Consider the following 15,067-nt stretch of genomic DNA (forward strand, 5'->3'; position numbering starts at 1 on the left):
ATAATTCCAGCACTTGGGAGGCTGAGGCAAAAAGATAGTTGGAAAGTTTGAGAGCAGCCTGGGCTACAAAAGGAGCTTAAGGCCAGCCTGACCTGCATGAGCTATATAACAAGGCCCTGTCTCAAAAAAAGCCTCCCCCACAAAAAATAAAATAAAAATAAAAAATAAAAAATTGGTCACCCTTGGTAGCAAGCTCTTTGTCATGAAAATTGCTTAGGAAACAAGCATTTATCCTGCCTTTTCTGTGATTCAAGGTAAACCAACTATTGGTGAAGAAAGGCTTCTTCTTTTAGAAGTATTGTGCTGATTAAGGAAGGAGGATACTACTGCAGGAAAAACACCTTGGCAGGAGGCCTTGTCTTTGATCCTGCCCAGGAGAAAACCAGTGTTAAGAAGGAAGACTGGAGTGTGGCTGCCCCATTTCACACCCTCTGCTACAGGGTGCTCTGCTTGTGGGTGGTTCTTGATATAATGCAGAGCCAGAATCTGTCTGGCCCTCAGTTCTCACTGCCAAAGTACAGGGAACTTGTCACTTGTCTACACTCTGAAGAACAAGTAACCAAACCCATACCTGGGGACTGTATGGGACAAAGCCAGCAGCTCCGTCCCTCAAATCAAATGGAGAGACACTGATTAATCAAACTATCAAGCACAGCAGTGTTTGCATCCTGATTCCTCTGAACAAACAATCTTTAAAAATTCATTTCTAGTTGCAAGAAGAAAATTTAAAATTAAAGTATCGGCTGAATATTCTTCAAAAAAGTCTTCAGGCAGAAAAAAAACAAACCAACTAAAAAAATGATTAACATTAATAGCCGCCTTCAAGAAATCTTTGGTTGTGCCATTAAGGCTGCATATGTGGACTTGGAAAACCCTCCTCTGATCGTAACACCAAGTCAGCAGCCCAAATTTGGAGATTATCAGTGTAACAGTGCCATGGGCATTTCTCAGATGCTCAAAGCCAAAGACCAGAAAGTAAGCCCAAGAGAAATTGCTGGAAACATTACCAAACACCTGCCAAACAATGAATATATTGAAAAAATTGAAATTGCTGGGCCTGGCTTCATTAATATCCACTTAAGAAAGGATTTTGTATCAGAACAGTTGACCAATCTTCTGCTGAATGGAGTGCAACTCCCTGCCATTGGGGAGAATAAAAAGGTTATAGTTGACTTTTCTTCTCCCAACATAGCTAAAGAGATGCATGTCGGCCACCTCCGATCCACAATCATAGGGGAAAGTACATCCCGCCTCTTCGAATTCACAGGCTATGACGTGTTCAGGATAAATCATGTAGGAAACTTATCTTGCAGGTGAGCGATGAGCATGCCAAACTGGGTCCTCATCGCTCACCTGCAAGATAAGTTTCCAGATTATCTGGCCATTTCACCACCTACTGGGGATCTTCAGGCCTTTTACAAGGAATCTAAGAAGAGATTTGATACTGAAGAGGAATTTAAAAAGTGAGCTTATCAGTGTGCTGTTCGGCTTCAGAGTAAAGACCCAGATATTACACAAGCTTGGAAGCTTATCTGTGATGTCTCCTGCCAAGAGTTTAATAAAATCTACGAGGCATTGGACATCTCCTTAATAGAGAGAGGAGAATCCTTCTATCAAGACAGGATGTGTGATGTTGTGAAAGAATTTGAAGATAGAGGATTTGTACAAGTGGATAACGGCAGAAAGATTGTGTTTGTCCCAGGTTGTTCCATACCACTGACCATAGTGAAATCAGATGGTGGTTACACCTATGACACATCTGATATGGCTGCTATTAAACAAAGACTATTCAAGGAAAAAGCAGATATGATTATCTATGTTGTAGATAGTGGACAAGCTATGCACTTCCAAACAGTGTTTGCTGCTGCCCAAATGATGGGTTGGTATGATCCTAAAGTAACGCAAGTGACCCATGCTGGATTTGGTGTGGTGCTGGGAGAAGACAAGAAGAAGTTTAAAACACATTCGGGTGAAACAGTGTGCCTCATAGACCTTCTGGAGGAAGGACTAAAACAATCTATGGATAAACTGAAGGAAAAAGAGAGAGAGACAAGGTGTTAACTCCAGAGGAGTTGAAAGCTGCTCAGACATTGGTTGTTTATGGCTGTATCAAATATGTTGACCTTTCCCATAACCAGATGAATGATTATATTTTTTCCTTTGACAAAATGCTAGACGACAGAGGGAACACAGCTGCTTATCTCTTGTATGCATTCACCAGAATCAGGTCCATTGCCCACCTGGCCAGCATTGATGAAGAGATGCTCCAGAAAGCTGCTCGGGAGACCAAGATCATTTTAGACCATGAAAAGGAGTGGAAGCTAGGCTGATGCATTTTATATTTTCCCGAAATTTTGCAGAAGATTTTAGATGATTTATTCCTCCATACACTCTGTGATTATATTTATGAGCTGACGACTACTTTCACAGAGTTCTATGACAACTGCTACTGTGTGGAGAAAGACCAGCAGACTGGAAAAGTATTGAAGGTGAACATGTGGTGGATGCTGCTGTGTGAAGCAGCGGCTGCGGTCATGGCCAAAGGGTTTGACATCCTTGGAATCAAGCCCATCCAAAGGATGTGAACCTTCTTACGGTTTAACACTGTATTTTTACTGAAGTGGCCATTTAGCAGTGTTTGATTTTTTTTACAGAGAAATGCAGATAAAACTAGTAAAGACAATTTCTCTTAAAAAAAAAAAAATTCATTTCTAACCAGCCAGATAGCTCAGCAGATTAAGCGCCTGCTTAGGCAGACGTAGGGACCAGGGTTCAATCCTGGGCATGCCATACAAGCCCAGCTGCCCCCTGGGGCACACTGAGAGGGCAATTGAAACTGGTCATGTTGGCACATGCCTGTAATCCCAGCACTTGGGATGCTGAAAACAGGAGGATCACTATAAGTCTGATATATGTAGTGAGACCCTGTAGACCCTGTACTAAATACATTAAAAAAAAAGAAAAAAGAAAAATTCATTTCTAGAACAAGTTAGCTAATGAGATGGTATTAGGGAATTGTGATTGTTTTTAGTTGACAGAATGATTTTATGGCTCTCTCTTTCTCTCTCTCTCTCTCTCTCTCTCTCTCTCTCTCTATATATATATATATATATATATATATATACTTTTTTAAAAAGTCTAATAGAAGGGTTGGGGATATAGATAGCTCAGAGGCATAAGTGTCTGCCTGGCAAGCGCCAGGTCCTGAGTTCAACTATTAGAAAAACATGTAGCAGGGGCTGGAGCCAGGTTCAATCCCCTGCCTGCTGTGCTGGCCCTGCCCCTGGAGCGCACTGAGCCTGCAATTGAGACTGGGTGTGGTAGTGTATGCCTGTAATCCCAGTGCTTGGAAGGCTAAAAACAGGAAGGATCACTATAAGTCTGATCTGTGTAGTGACACCCTATTGACCCTGTACTAAAATATATATTAAAAGAAAGAAAGAAAGAAAGAAAGAAAGAAAGAAAGAAAGAAAGAAAGAAAGAAAGAAAGAAAGACATGGGGCCGGGGAGATGGCTCAGTAGAATAAGCACTTGCCTGGCAAGCACAGGGGCCTGAGTTCAATCCCCGATTCTGCAAAAAAAAAAAAAGATAGATAGAAAGAAAGAAAGACAGACAGACATGTAGAGGGCTGGTGAGACAGGTCAGCAGACTAAAGCACCTGCTTAGGCAAGCGCAGTTTCCGTGGTTCGATCCCTGGCACCACATGCAGCACCAGCCACACCTCCAGGGTGAGTGAAGCCAGCCACAGTTAGGGCCTACTAGTGTAGGCCTGTAATCCCAGCGCTGGGGAGGCTAAAAACATGAGGATCACTATGAGTCTAAGCTACATAGTGAGACCCTGTAACAACCAACCATTTAGAAAAGAAAAGAAATACATGTGGAAATTCTGCAGTTGAAGTACTAAGATGTCGAGATTGCTTCAAAATAATCTTATGGGGGGGGGCAGGGAGATAGCTCAGTAGAATAAACACTTGCCTGACAAGTGCAACGGCCTGAGTTCAATCCCCAGTTCTGGAAAAAAAAAAAAAATCTGATGGGAGGCAAAAGAATGGAGTGAGGCTAGTGAGTCAATCAAATTGAAGGCTGGGTGGAATCAAGACTGGGTCTTCTAAAGAAGAAACAAGAATTGACCCAAGCTGAAGCTGGGTTGTGAAGGTTCTCAGCTGGTGTGTACCTTTGAGATGTTCTAGCATGAAAAGATTTTAACCAAGGCTGGGGCTGGGTATGTGCTTCCACACAGCGCTTGGGCCAATGGTGGCCTTGGTCCTAGCCAAGCACGGTGCCATCTGGACATCTGGACCTGACTCCTGAACCGCCTCTGGGTGAGGTAGAGGGAGCTGGAGAGGGCATAGGGCTTGCCTGGGGGACTGACGTGAGGCTACTGGGCCCTGAGCTAGGGCAGAGACCAACCTGCCTCAACCCTTCGTCCCAGTAAATGGGGCTGGCTGCTGCCCACAGCTAGGAGTGCATGTTGTACATATCACAAAGAGCTTCATGCTTCTTCACCTTGAAGACAGCAGACAGGTCAGTGTGGGAATGGGGCAGCACTCCTGGCTTGGAGGTCCACACAGGAGGCTGCTCAAGATTCTTGCCAGGTCCGGGCAAGCATGGGAAAGAGGCTCAAAATACAGTACAAAAGGGTTGTGATAAAGCCTCCCCATCCCCTACTCCCACTGGAGGCCCAGTTCAGTCCAGTGAGAGGGGCCAGAGGCAACGCTGTTCTTGAGTCCTAAGTCCCAAGCAGATGGGTTGCAGGCCCAGGCCCCTCTGCACCACTGCGGTCAGTCCTGGGATCTAGGCTGGGGAAGAGAGGGAGCCCCACAGGGTGATGGAGGAAGCAAGGTGCTCACACGTCACAAGGTGAGGAACTGAGCCCAATGGACTTGAACCTGGGACTTGTGCAGGTGATGGCGGCCCAGAAGAGGGGGCTCCAGAGGAGGGGTAGGAACAGCCGCAAGGCTGCCCTCACAGAGCTCCTGAACCCTCCACTCCTCTCTGACCCTTGCCTCCTGAGAAACCCAGTTCCTCTGCCAGAAACGCCTGCTCACAGGTCCTGGGTTACTTATTACAAATGCATAGTTGTGTAAAGAACTATGACAACCCGCTCCACAGGTAACCAGTCCAGTCCTGAAGGAACTGCATTAATCCCTGTTAACAACCCAATCACTCTTAAACTTCCCACTGCTACTCAATGCTTACACTGGGACCAGATCCCAATGTGTGAATTAGAGGGGATAACCATATCCAAAGCATGCACCAGCTCCTGTATGCCCACGGCACTATAAAATCTTTGGTTGGCTCTCAGTATTTATTTGGTCAATTAATGAAAAGAAATTTTGGCCCTCACCATCGGAAATCAGTGCATCTGCACCGGTATAAGAGAGAAGCATGTGTATCAGTGGAGCCACTGAGGCTGAACACTGTGATCCTCTGTGTTGTGGAGTTGGAAGAATTCTGGAGCCCCAGCAATCAGGTAGCTCTGCAGGGCTGAGGAGACCCGCTGTTCACCGGCTGTCACACGAGTGAGGCCCCAGGGGTCCCACAGATGTTCTACAAGCTGTTCAGGAAATACTCAGTGACAGGTGAGGCTGCTGCTGCCAGCGCACCCTGGATAGATGAGGCCATGCATGGAGGAACACACGACTGAGGATCGGCCACATACAGGAGTTCGGAAGGCCTGGGGAGGACCATCCATCCCCTGGCACCCCCTAGACTCCAGGCCTCCCCTGCCAGCCTTCCCCCATCCTTCTCCCCCTTGCCCTGCCTCAGTGTCCCCTTCCACCTGCCTGTCGCCTACAGCCCCTGGCGCCCACCTTTGGCACCCTGGGGCCGGCGTCGTCCTGAAGCCGAGTTGGTCGCTCCAGGTCCAGCCCCGAGCCAGCAGGAGCTGGGGGTGGGGACAGCGGACAATCCTGGCCTTGGCCGAACCGAAGAGCTGGGCCTTGGTTCCTCCCGCAGTCCCCTGCTTCCCTCCCCTCCCGGAGGCTCCAGCACGGCGGCTATGGGCGACTCCAGGTCTCAGGTGCAGCTGGGTCACCGCAGGAGTGGGTGGGACCGAAGTCCTCTGCTGGTCGGCTGGAGTCTGTCTAAGTGCCCGCGCCACTCGGCAAAGCCCGCGATTTTCAGAAGCTCGTCGGGGCGCCTCCCGGCGCAGGAGCAGCAGCCTGCCAGGCTCAGGGACAGACAGAGATAAGGGCGGAGCCTCTACTTGGGACGCCGGGGAGGGAGCTCCGCTGCGGGAAGGCTCCGCGGGCCGCGAGCTCCTAGTGCATTTGTCGGCCGGCTCGGCCAGGAGGTCCTGGAAGGCACAGCGAAGGTACGCGGCTGGCAGCTCGCGGCAGATGGCTACCCAGAGCCTCAGCGAAACGCTGGAGGAAGGCGGTGCTGCCTCTTAACTTCCTCTCAGCTCTCAGCAGCGGAAACTTTTCACCTCGCTTGCTTCACAGCTCAGATGAAAGGCAAGGCTGAAATGGAAGGTGCTCGTGTTCACATTTTCTCCTGGGTTTCTGAAGCTTGCGAGAGGCTGCAGGAAGTCGCCAGCTGGCAAGCAGTTGTGAAACCACCTGGAGAGCTGCTGGGAGGGATTAGCAGCCGTCAGCCACACCTGGGGCTCTCAGCCACACCTGGAGTCTCGTGCCGACTAGGCCAACGTCTGTCATCTCCGCGATGGCAGCCTTGGTTTCCAAGGGCATAAGAGGATGAGATGGAGAGCGGCAGCTCGCAGACAAGGCTGTGCTCAGAGGGACGTTGTAGAAATTCTTGAACCTGAGCACTAGGATACACTCAACCAGGGAGCAGATCCCCCGGGCCAATTCTGAGCCCTTAAAAAAATCGGACTGAAATTGCACTCCAGGTGGGATAAATCTGAGTCTTCTCGAAGTGGAGTCCCAGCTCTAGGGATGCTCAGAGACCCAGTTCTTACAGTGTGCAGCTGTACAGGGCTCGAACACTGGGCTTCCAGAACGCTTGATCCAATGATCCGACTCAGTTTCCCTTTATGTGAGGATAGCTCGAGGAATGCAGGGGTGGAAGTCTGAGTGGGTGTCAGTCCGGAACATCTTGTGTACGAAATTGTCTCTTTGATTTATTTTTGCTAACGATGGAATCTAGGGCATTGTGGATGCAAAGGAAGTACTTTTAATTCTGCTCCTGCTACCTGCTCCCAGCTCCAGAACTCTTTTACTGTTTTTTGTTTGTTTCTGATTTTGGGGGTTTTGTTGTTGTTTGGGTTTGAGACAAGGTTTCACTATATAGTTTGGGCTGGCCTCAAACTCATACAGATCCTCCTGCCTCAGCCTCTCAAGTGCTGGGATTACAGGCATTGTCAACCTACCCAGACAAACTCAATTATTGGTTTATTTCCAATCATTTGTACACTAAAAAGCAAAATATTACAGACCTGAGATCCATGTATATAATCTTCTTACTACTTTTAAGTCAGATTTTACTTTTCCCTTTAAGCAATCATTTTCTAAACTGTACATTAGCAAACTGATAATCCCATCAAACTGTTTCTGGTTTTTAATCTCTTTTGTTGCCCCTTCTGGCTCTTCATAGTGGAAACTTCAGGGAACCATGAACCAGGATGTGGAGGCCAGCAGCCAGGACATAGACTTGAGCAGTTGGCAGGAGGTAGGGAGGGTTGTTTTTTGTTTTGTTTTGGTTTGGTTTTCCCCCAGTATTCAACTAGGAATCAGCCTATGACCTTCATACTCAACTATTTCCCCAGTCTTTTTTAAATTTGACACAAATTTTCAGCATGTTGCTGAGTTGGCCAGGCTGGACTCTAATTTGTAGTCCTCTGACCTTGGCCTGCCAGAGTGTTGGGTTACACCACTGTGCTTAGCTAAGAGGAGAGCTGGAGCTTGCTTGCTTCTTTTGAGACAGGGTCTCATATAATTCTGTCTGGCCTTGAACTCACAGTGGCTTTGAATTTACAGTGATCTTTCTGCCTTAGCCTTCTGAGTGCTGGGATTACATTTGAGCACCACCACATCCAGTTTAGTATAGTGTCTGAAGTCTGAAGCTCCTCTGCCTGCCTCCACCTCAGAGACTCCTGCTCAACCTTCCTTACCCCCAGAGCACCACTGGTTCCATGGTCTCCCAGGGCCCATGGAAGGATTGTACCTCTGCTCAGGAGTCAGAGACAGAAGGGACCTACAGGGCCGGAGGCCAAGGATGCATGAGGCCACTCCAGAAAGGACCCTTGGGAATTCTCACATCTGTACCTGTGCAGGGCCTTTTTCCTGGAGGGGCCCTGACCACTGAGGAGATGGGAAAGGACTGGTAACTGCTTAGGGCTTGGGGACAGAGGAAAACAGACAAAAAGGACAAATTAAAAATAAAGTAGGAATAGAAGCCTTGGGTTGAGTGACCTGAATCTCTTTGTGGGCTGTAACAGCAGGCTTCATGTGGACTCAACTGCACACCTCCTTTTGGGACATCAGATCTTACCCTAGGGGAGGCAGGCAGCCAGCCGCTGAAAACCTGGCATTGTCCATTGTTCTTTCCTTGTCCAAATGCTTGCTTGTGGGCCTGTGTGTGTGTGTGTGTGTGTGTGTGTGTGTGATACTGGGGATTGAATCTGAGGCCTTTCCACTGAGCTGCATCCCCAGTCCTTTCGTATTTTTATTTTGAGACTGGGTCTTGCTAAATTGCTGAGTTGTTCAGGCTGTACCTGAACTTGTATCTTCCTGCCTTCGCTTCCCCTTTTCTCCCAGTGCTGGAGTGACAGGCCAGCACCCCCACACTTAGCTGAGCCAGTCCTTGTCCTGCATACAGGACTTCAACTCCCTCACTTGTAAGTCCATTGCCATACACCATTTCCCACCGCTGACAGATTCTCTGTGAGTATCAGAGACTATCCCAGAGCCCCAGGCATGCATTTCTCAGGATGCGTCTGCCCACATCCCCTAGTTCCACTCAGTTCCAGCAGCTCCTGTGAGCTCTGGCCCCTGCTGGGGATCAGGAGAAAGGCAAGACCACTTGCTAGCAGCAACATGAGTAGTCAAATATTCTCACCAGAACCCCAAAGTGACAGAGTTTTAGGGAAACAGCCCTGTCCTCCAATAGCCTACCCAGGGTCAGTCAAACAAGACCTCACCATCCAACCAGGGTACTGTGACTCCTGCTCTGACATCACAGAAACACAGCCCCTGTCATGCCTGGTGCTATATATGCAGGTGGGTGGCCTCCTGAGGTCCAAGACCACAGCCCCCCACCCTCTAGCATCAGAAGAGTAGGCAAGGTACACAGGAGAGACAGGCGGCCAGAAATACAACTTTTCTACATCCAATTTGATGCAAACCTGCACAGAGGAGGACTGGTTGGGTGAATATTGTGGATTTGTAGGGTAGAACACTAAGAAAGCCCTAAGGGGCATTGCAAACTCCATGGCCAGAAGGAAACAAAATATTTTCTGAGGGGAAAAGCATGCCACACAATAAAACCATATGGCAACTATTTTTCTCAAAGTAAAAAGACACACATGCATATACTGTGCACAGAAAAATTTCTGGAAGGACATCTTACAAAACATTGACTCTGCTTTTAGAAAATAAGATTATGAATTGCATACACTTATCAAATTTTGGGGGAAATGATACATTATTTTAAAAATCAATCTGTTGGACTGATTTACCCCACAAACAAGCTGCTAAAGTCAGGTGGTTCACTGTCCCTCTCCAGTCATTTCTGGAGGCCAGGGTAGGCTCCAAAGCTCTTCCTGGGCCCTGGGTACCTCCTGTCACTGGGTCTCTGGCATGATCTGTATACTGGAGAATGTAGATCTCCCTGCCCAGGGAGCATGAGGCAGGGGAAGGCCTGATACCTCCCGGCAGACCGGAGAATACACTGTGGCTGGGACTTTGGGTCTCCCACTAGCTGGTAGTGAGTTGGCCAACTTAGCCTCTCAGTGTTCTCCCTTGTACAGTGCAGGCACTGCCTGCTGGCTTCCGTCCAACTCCATGACTCAAATCCTGGGCAGCTGGCACTAAAAGAAGACCTAAGTACTGACTGCGAGTCTTTGCACAGGTAAACTACTCAGGTTTCCAAATCTTCTCCTGGGCCTCACACACACCTTCCTGAGAAAGCGTCTGCTAAGTCAGTGTAGCAAGAACCTCTCTCTTATGAGGCCAGGGCACCCCATACCTGACTGCTAGGTGATGTTTGTCACTCTGGCTGCTCCAGCAAGAAACCTGCTAGGTTGGTTAGCCAGAACTTCCTGACCCTGAAGTTGTCTCCATCATTTTCCTGCTCATTCCCCTCTCCCTCACCCCACCGTATTTGGGGTTGAGTGCTTTCTCCTCCATAGTCCTGTTGAGGGATCTCTGGGACTCTCAGGATGGTTCTGAATGAGATTTTCTTATCTTACTTTCACAAGTAGTGTGGCTAGTTCTTTGTTATCAACGCATCAGCACGGAGGACAGCTGCCTCCAGGCCCTCTCTCTGTCCCAAGCATGCACCCAAGATCCTGCACATGTGGGGTCTCTGCACCCATCGATCATGTCCCCACTTGGATTTGGAGAATGCTTGCTTGGTGACATAAGCTGGGCTTTGTAACTTCAAAGGACACCCAGATCCAACAAAAATGAGGGCTTTAAATATCCTATCCTGGAAAGATGTCCCTCAAGATATTATGAAGAGAAACAAGTAAACTGGTTACTAAGAGCTCATTATGTTTTTAAAAAGGAGTCATGCTTTCTGTACTTGTTATATTTACATACTCATGGACAAAGGTCAGGAGGCAAAGGGGAATCTCCAGGAGGAGGAAACTTTACTTCCTGCCCTGAAACTTTTCCTTAAGTGCCATGGGAATTTTTTTTTAACACAACAGTAGTATATTATTTGGTGATTAATTGAAGATTAAAAATGTTAGAAGTTAATTAAAAATAAAGATTAAAATTTTTTTCTTTTGGTCTTTTTGAGACAGTATCTTGCTATGCAGTTCACACACGCTGGCCTTGAGCTTACTTTGTAGCCCAAGTTAGTTTCAAATTCACAATGATTCCCCTACTGGGATTATAGGCAAGTGCCACCATGCCCCCCACCTTTGGTTACTTTTATTCATGGTTAATATTAACATTTATGTGACTAAATAAATTATTCTATTGTTACAGAATACATATTTTATACTCTTAGAAATACATACATACTGAGCTATACAAGTTATCATTAATATTAATCTTAAAGATAAATGAATAAAATTCATAATGCACAAAAATAGCAAGAACAAGGGCTGGCCAGATAGCTTAGCAGACTAAAGCACCTGCTTAGTCAGAACACGATGGCTGGGTTCAATCCCCAGTGTGCCATGCTGGCCCTGCCCCCAGGGTGTGCTGAGACAGTGATTTGAGGCTGGGCATGGTGGTATGAGCCTGAATCCCAGTGCTTGGAAGGCTGAAAACAGGAGAATCACTATGAGTCTGATCTGTGTAGTGAGACCCTATAGACCCTATAGACCCTGTACTAAATACATTTAAAAAAAAATAGCAAGAACATATCACTTGGTCCCTCTGGGTCTTGACTATGGATGTGTTCTCCAAGGGCCCTACCTGTTACGCCTTCAGGCCCTGCTACCCTGACAGTTTTTGTAAATGTTACTTTTTTGACAGAGTGTGCTGGTACACAGCTATAATCCCAGCACTCAGGAGGTTAAAGCTGGAGGGTTGCTGTGAGTTCAAGGCCAGCCTGGACTACATAAAATGTTGCTTTTTGTTGTTCTTGTTTGTAAAATGTTGCCTGGAGCCTCAATCACTGGGAAAGCCAAGAAAGGAGGATCCATGTGCTCAGGAGTTCAGGGTCAGCCTGGGCAATACCATGAGGCCTCATCTTCTTTTTTTTTTATTTTATTTTAAATATAGTTTAATGAATTTCTCGTTAACAACACTCTCAAGTCGGTTACAATTTCATCTGATTACACCTACAGTAGACTACCCAGGATAGTTTCAGAATCTTCAAATTCACTGTTTGTTATATTTAAAGAAACATTCAAGCCCCAGTGGAACCATGTATCAAAATGAGAGGACATTTCAGCCTGTCATCCTGATTGTATACTTCTACAGTACTGGAGAACAGTTGGGTTTTAAATGCAAGATCCACATGAGCATAAACATATAGTTAATGGCTGGAAGGGACCAGGAAATCATGTGGTTCAGCCATTTCCATTTAATTCAGATAGCAAAACAGGTTCAGTTGTAAAGGGCTTTCCAAGATCATTTTGGTAGTTATGGCAAAGTCAGGACTGGGAATAAAGTCCAGGATTTTTTTCAGTGTTTCACCTTTTCATTGTTTTCCAGTGTTTTGTTCACTGCTCCCACAAACACAGTCTCCTCTTTTGCTTCCCATTCATTGCCTCAAATTGTTTGCCTTCTTCAATAATCAGACAATATGAACAGATCCTTAAGAGATTCTGGCCAACAAAAAATCAGTTTTACTCCACAAACTCTTACTTGGCAGTTTCAAAGATTTCCTTGGATTCAATAACCATGTTTTAGTCCAAAGCCTCCCGCAAAACTGCAGACTCATGTATCTATCTCTGTTCCGTGAAACATTCATGACCTTGTACCAGATAGTCTGCGGGCCCAACACATGGGTAGCCCACACGGGTCTCGAAAAGCCACTTTACGGACCTCTTAAGGAAACTGGGAGCCCGCGTCCTAGAGACAATTCTAAAAAGCTGCCTCTGGATTGCTAGCATCAGATAGGCTTCCCACTCCTAGGTGCCACTACTTCAACACCCAAAGAAGGATCTCCCCCACCTCATCTTCTTAAAGATAAGAAAAAATATGCTGCTGTTATTTATTTATTTATTTATTTATTTATTTATTTTGGTAGAACCTGGGATTGAACTCAGGCCCTCGCACTTGCCAGGCAAGCACTTATTCTACTGAGCCATCTCCCTGGCCCCTTTATTTTTATTTTTTAAATAAATAAGTGTGTGCTGGCACACAGGCCACTGTCATGGAGGAGGGAGGGTATGGTAGGCTGTACTCCTGGTGTTATTAAAGGTGCTTCACAACTGGGGCTTTATTCTATTATCACATGTCTGGCAGCCAGAATCCTACTGTCTGGCACCTAAGAAGCCAATGCGGTAGCCTTGTGCTGGGCCTACATACCACCTGTCCCAAGTGTCAGGACTTCCTGCTGCTCAGTGAGAGGTTTAAGAGCAGCTTTGACTGCTGCTGCTGCTGCTATGTGGCTCCCCATGCCTCACCAGCTACCCAGGCCTTTGTGTATTTCAGCTTGGGCACTATCTGCTTCCCTCCCACTGGAGCTCTGAAATACTATGGAGACAAAGTAGCTCAGTGAATTTGTACATGGTTCTTTCATGATTTTTTAAAATCATGAACAGATATTGAATAGAGTCAAATGTTCTTTCTGTGACAGCTGAGATGACAATGCGATTTTTTTCCTTGCTTCTGTTTATGTGTTATATTACATTTATTGATCTATGTATGTTGAACCATTCTTGCTTTCCTGGAATGAAGCTTACTTGGTCATGGTGTATGATCTTTTTGATGATTCATTGTATTCTATAATGTAATTACTGGAGATTTTTGCTATATAACATAGTAATGTTTTTGAACTCTTTCCATTTTGGGACCTCCTTACTAACATCTACTGGAACTCTATTGAATGGATAATACATGGTGCTTGTCAATTACTGGGGGATGTGCAAGAGTGTCTGTATTTTGTGCCTACACCTTAGAACACTTTTGAGAGTGCTCTGCATCCGCTACTAGGGACTAAATTGAAATCTTGTCCTCCTCTGGATGTCAGAAGCACAGAGGAATAGGGCTTTCTTTCTCAAACAGCGCCTTCTACTGGGCCAGGAAAGTGCCTCTTTACAAAATATTAGTATACTGTAGAACCTATGTTAGTAAAAGCTCTCTGGTAGCAGAATTCTGCATTTTTTCTGGAACCACCATGTAATTTAGTCCACCCTGAGAAATCTGGCAGTTTAGACAGATCTTTTCTAAAAAATTAAAAAGTAGCCAGGTGTGGTGGCACACACATTTGTAATCTCAGCACTTGGGAGGCTGAGGCAGGAAGATCATTGTGAGTTTGTGACCAGCCTGGACTACAAAGTGAACTCAAGCCCAGCCTGAACTGCATAGCAAGAAAGACCCTGTCTCAAAAAGACAAAAAAAGGGCTGGGGAGATGGCTCAGTAGAATAAGTGCTTTCCTGGCAAGTGCAAGGGCCTGAGTTCAATCCCCAGTTCCACACAAAAAAGAAAGAAAGAAAGAAAGAAAGAAAGAAAGAAAGAAAGAAAGAAAGAAAGAAAGAAAGAAAGAAAGAGTGAGAACAATCTGGGAATGTAGCTCTATGTCAAGACCCTGGGTTTACTGCCTACTGCCCTCCATTGTACTACTGGACCACTATGGAGACAAATTAACACACACACACACACACACACACACACACACACACACACCTTGAGGCAGCTTAGGGTTAATTTAGTCCCTGTGCAGTTTAATGAGCATCAATAATCAAAGACTGGGCCAAGCCTGTGAGCACAGATGGGGACTGGGACAAGTCCTTGGTATAGGGTTCACCACCTCTGCTTCCAAATGAGACCAGTTGGGGAATATGGCAGCCCCCATTGGCTTAGCTCTCCAGATGGCTCTGTTTAGTTGCACCATAGCTCTCTTGCTATTCGTAGATTTCAGTTAAGCCTTGAAAACATTGGTATAGACATGCATCTCCCCAAACTGCTCTACACAGTTCCAACCTTTCTTTCTGGTCATCTTGTCAGCTTTGGGGAACCCTGTTTCTGCTCTTTCTACTTGTTTGCCTTTGGCCAGCTATGACAGTACATGTCTATAGTCCTAGCACTCAGGAGGCTAAGGCAGGACAATGACCATGAGTTTGAAGGCAGCTTGGGCTGAATAGTGAGTTCAAGGCCAGTTGAGTTACATAGTAAGACTCTGTCTGAAAAAACAAAAAAATAGGCCTTATATGGTATATCTTACCTTTGTACTTCCTGTTTATGCATCATATAAAAGCCCTAGACTACCAGAAATTTGGTTTGATATTGCGAAATGATCTCCATCAGTGCCTGTCA

General features: G+C 46.2%; 1 pseudogene; it reads left to right on the forward strand.

Annotated features, from left to right (window-relative positions):
* The first annotated feature begins 716 nt into the window (after positions 1 to 716).
* LOC101577500 lies at positions 717 to 2,658 on the forward strand (annotated as a pseudogene).
* The last annotated feature ends 12,409 nt before the right edge of the window (positions 2,659 to 15,067 follow it).

The sequence above is a fragment of the Octodon degus genome, unplaced genomic scaffold, assembly GCF_000260255.1.
Source record: "Octodon degus isolate 3935 unplaced genomic scaffold, OctDeg1.0 scaffold00131, whole genome shotgun sequence".
In the NCBI taxonomy this organism is placed as follows: Eukaryota; Metazoa; Chordata; class Mammalia; order Rodentia; family Octodontidae; genus Octodon; species Octodon degus.